A 5,417-nucleotide genomic window follows, 5' to 3' on the forward strand; every position below is an offset into this window, starting at 1 on the left:
TATCTTACCCATGGACTTCCTTTTTTCCTTTCCAGCCGAGATACCCAACGTTGTGGTTCTATGGTGTGTTCTCGGTATGACAGTCTTCAACCGGACCCTTAAAACTTATCCATGGGCGGAAGCCCAGACAAAATAAAGTCATCCAATCGGATCCCAAACTTCCGTTTTGTTTAGGGGAAGTGGTGGCAAGGAAACTGTCCGAAACTTTGGGGGCTTAGAGCACGAGCAATAATCAACAAGAAAAGCTTTATTGATCCTCATCGTCCGTCAATGAGACACGACCGCTCAAAGATCCAAGGTTACATGCCGAGCATAATCAATGACCTTATTGTCATGTCAAAGGAGAAACATCCGTCTTAAAAATCCAACATGTTATGGGGATGAGCATGCAATGTAACATGTTGGATTCTTAAGAAGGTTGTGTAACATGTTAGATTTTTAAGACAGTTGTTTCTCCTTTGATATGACAATAAGGTCATTGATTATGCTTGCCATGTAACCTTGGATCTTTGAGTGGTTGTGTATCATTGACGCGACGATGATGATCAATAAAGCTTTTCTTGTTGATTATTGTGTGCCATTTTTTAAGTTAAATGATTTGAAGATTGCTCACCATGCTTGCCGATTATTGTGTGGTATGACAGCGCAAAGATACATCGGTGAACATATGTTGATATGCATCCAAATTAATAATAAAATCTAAATATAGCAAAAGAAAATCAACGATTCTAATCATTTTCACTACATGTGTATTGCTTCTGATAATTGCTTCAGATAATTGTTTTTATGGCTTCAGATAATTGTTTTTATGGCTCTAATTTTATCTTCTTGCCTAGAATACCATGGATATCCATTTTCGTGAAACTTTGCACCTTGATCATGTTTATTACAATTTTTTTAGAATCATTTGATGTTTTTGCTATTTTCTCAATTTTATTGTTCATCTGGGTGCATGTGCGCCATGTTTGAAAAATCTACATCGTTGCTCTTTTTCATACAAAGCCCTATCTATCTATTACTGGGATTGCAATTTCTCAATCGGCTTCTAAACCGTTGGATCTGCAAGGATTCGTGTGGATTTTTCCTTTTTGGTGTATCACTTTTCATTTTAGTACTTTTACATCATTCTTTTTTTATCTTTGTCTTGTCGGTAATTTTTTCTTTCACGTGCTTAATTGCCGTTGCACGTCCACATGTCGAGGACAACTATAGTTATGTGCATGAAAGGCGGACACACTCCGGCTGAGGTTAACTATATCTACACACGAAGTCGGGCGAGCATGCAACTGTACACGTTTGTCGGCTGGGCGCAACTACAGTCTACAGTTGTACACCTGCCGTCCGCATACAGCTTTTTTTTGCGAGTGTCCGCATACAACTACAATTGCACATTCCTCATTGGCCACACGCAAGTACAATTGCACAAGCAATACATGTTTTACAATTGGGCTGCTAGATTTTTAAGTTGTAGTATTTATGTTTTCATATTTATGAAAATATATTAGAACACTAGATCTCATGCAATACATCTATACCAATATAAAAAGACCCAAATGGGCAGATCCAACTGATCTCGGCCATTAAACTAAGCTAATCCAACGACCTAGACTGCTCCAATGGCGAGCGTTAAACGTGTTTAACGTGTAATTAATATCATACCAGATATTACACTAATCACAGAATTAACACACAAATAATAGCATATCTAATATCCACGTGCAATTAATATATCTATATCTATACCAATATAAAAAGACTCAAAGGGCAGATCCAACTGATTTCGGCTATCGAATTAAGTTAATCCAACGACCTAGACTGCTCCAATGCCGAGCATTAAACGTATTTAACGTGCAATTAATATCATACCAAATATTATACTAATCACAGAATTAACACACAAATAATAGCATACCTAATATCCGCGTGCAATTAATATATTACCTAAATATTAACGTGCATTGCACGTGCGTGTTTACTAGTGTTTTAAATTATCGTAACATCTATAGCCATATCTGAAAATGCACATATTTGAAACAACCATCCGAGGGACAGACTCTGTCATGGTGCCCTGTGTTTTGGTGCAGCACAAAACAAGCACACAATATTTGGTCTTTTCTTCACCAAATTAGATCCAACAAGAAAAATGCACATTCTAAAAGCAGCATCTACTTCTCTACGGACGTCGCTGAATGCAGAGCTTTATGTCACACAACTACTTTTCCGTGTCAAAGACCGCTTAGTGGCCGGTAACGTGTGACTTGAATTTTTTCTATTACACTATACCTTTTTTAAACAAAACTAGATAATTGCCTGTGCCTTGTAAGGATATAAATATTCTAATAGTATGTTAGTTCAGGATTTACCTGCTCATATTGATGTGATTATGTAAATAAATGTTTATCAAATCAATGTCATAATTTACCTATCTAAATAAATTTAGTATTTTATTTGGTAAGAACTTACTGAGTTAACAAAAAAACATAAATTCATTTGGTAAGTCAATAAAATGTGGGATAGTTAAGACTGTTTCAAGAAAAACCGGTAAAAACAAGAGATCAGAGGGGGAAAATCAAAACAGAGAGAGGAAGAGGAAAATGTAGGTAAGGTTTGACGAAGCACCATGCCTAATAATTGGTGTTTTTTAATCCTATCCCCAACTATGGTGTTATTTTGTAATTTTATCCTCGGCCCAATATAAATTATAGCTATGCCTATTAGAAATACAAATCTCTATCTCTATCTCTACTACTTAAAAAGAATCCAAGGTTTCCCCTCCAGTCTTGCATTCTCATTTTCTTCCGCCTCCAACCCGTTTGGATTTTTTACCACCTCCCATGACTACAATTTTTTTCTTACCGAAACGTTGTTTGCTCACATGTTTATCAACCGTAACCCTTTCCCTCTTCCCGCCTTGCGCGAACTGGTGTCTCAGTGAGATCGGGTGGGTGGGCGTGCCTCATGCAGGATTTGGTCCGGATGATGCTCCTATCCTCGAGAGCTCGACGCTGAGGGCGATCCACCACTGCCACTACCAGCCTTCTGATCCACAACTGACAGACATGTCTCGAGATCACCATGCACCTAGGGCTTCGTGCACCATGCAAAGGGACGAGACCACTGTGACGAGGCTGTGCAGCTCACCTCCAAGCACATGCCCAAGGTAAGCTTGGCTACTCCATGGGCTTTGTGATGAATGTGTTTTCTTCAGTTTTCAGGATGGTCATGTTGACGATTTCAAGAACTTGATTGCAAGGTATGGCTATAGCTATTGGTCATGCAATATTGCGAGGCTTGAAAAACATACTTGTTCGACATAACTTTGATTGTGCTCTCATAGGTAAAACCAAACTCTGTCCAATACAAAATTGGCATAGCTTAACATGCTCAGAAGGGTAAGCTTATTTCATTGGAGTTATCATGTCCAATATTCGGAAGAGGATATTCATGTTGATGCAGTATCCATAATTATTCTCGTTGTAAGGAGTGATTCCAAGGGGGTCATGGAAAGTAAGCAAGCATGTGAAATAATGTTTATTTCCTTAAATTGGTTGAAATTTTCTATGCTAATGCTTAATTTATATGCTCGAACTTTCAGGTTTGGATTTACTTTTGTAATGGGAAGCTTGCATCAGTTGTTGCAGAAAAAAATGCATTGCTCGTAAAGAAGTATTCTGGGCTTTTGAGATATAAATTTTGGTGTTTAGATATTCTATATTTTAGAACCTAATGTTGCATACCGAGCATTATTTTTGCCAGTTGAAAGCTACACCGGGTGCCTTCTACAGAGTAGTTAGTTGCCAGACTCCATTGTTATTGTATTTCTTAGCCATTCGAGGTGTATATAATAGTGTAAATGCTTCATAAAATAACAAAAATGTATTGAATGCATAATAGAAGTGTATAGCGTTTGCCCTTGAAGAAACTTGTATGGAGTCATATTGTGATCTTATAGATTTATGTTATGATGTTACAAGCTCAAAATAGTGAGTTTCATTTCACATATTACTATACTAGACTCGGCCTTGTTCACCGTTTTAATGCCTACTGTCGGTGCAAAACTGAAAGCCCAATTTGTTTCCAACTAAGGACCAAAACTGCACTTGGATGATCATTTTCAATAATTTTTTCATTGTTGTTATTTTGTTTTTCATGTTCCAGTAACTACAACCTGATACTTGCACTACTAGGAAATGGCCTACTAATGGCGCACCGGTTTTGCCTACTAATGGCGCACTACCGGTGCGCCATTAGTATCACGCCACTAGAATTTTTTACTAATGGCGCACCACTGGTGCGCCATTAGTATCTAGTATGCTAATGGCGCATCAGGAAGTGCGCCATTAGTAAGTAGCACCATGCGCCATTAGTATGCCTCCCGGGGGGCAATATGTAACCATATGCTTTGTCATACTAATGACGCACTCTGTCTTGATGCGCCATTAGTATCCTTTGGCATACTAATGTCACACCTTGTGGTGACGCGCCATTAGTATAAATATTTGTTTTTTTTACTTTTCTCATTTTTGCACAGGTTACAAAATATATTATTGGACAGAATATAGACAGCAGCACACAACAACAGCAGATTCATCGAATACAATAGAAGATTAGTCTCCGAATACAATTCATCATATTAGTCTCCGAATTCAAAAGACCGAACAAAGATAAAACATTACAAGTCTCAAGACCGCGAGTATCGAGTTTGTCTTCACATTACAAGTCGATATCGATCATCTAAACTACCATCACATAGAAGAGAGCTGCGGTCATCACGATGACCATCATCGCGATCAAACTGGTCTTCATTCGGTTCCTCCAACGCTCCCTCCTCTCTCCCGCTAGATAGCGGGCATATCTAGATTTGGCCTCCGCCCTAGTGGTGTACCCTTTGTAACTGTTATCGCTGAAACAGGGAACCTGTCTCCGACACTCCTCCCAATCGTCGTAGACTCCGGGAACCTTACCCTTGTACACGACATACGACGGCATCTCTATGCACAAGCCAAACAACAGACAATACATAAGCAATATGTAAGTATGCAACAAAAGGATCGGAAGAGAAAAGCAAGACATTAATAGTACGATTCATGGTCCTACTAATAAATAGCATCGATTACATCTAAGTTGAACAACTGTCCAAACCAAAGAGACATACGAATTCATTAAAGTTTAATTACAACATGAGCCAATCAATGTTTCAGAACTACACATCACTACTTTCGACTCGACTCATAGGACAGGAGCGTGGATGAAGCCGCAGTCTGTCGTGATGGTCATGAAATCACGGGCGTTGTCACCCTGCATTTGTAGCATTTCATCTATCTCACTGTTGGACGGTTGATGTCTGAGGAAGAACTGCCCCGAGGTATGAAGGACATCTTGATGGATGATGTCCGCAAACTCCGACTAGATGCGAA

Source organism: Triticum dicoccoides, chromosome 6A, assembly GCF_002162155.2.
Source record: "Triticum dicoccoides isolate Atlit2015 ecotype Zavitan chromosome 6A, WEW_v2.0, whole genome shotgun sequence".
Lineage (NCBI taxonomy): Eukaryota > Viridiplantae > Streptophyta > Magnoliopsida > Poales > Poaceae > Triticum > Triticum dicoccoides.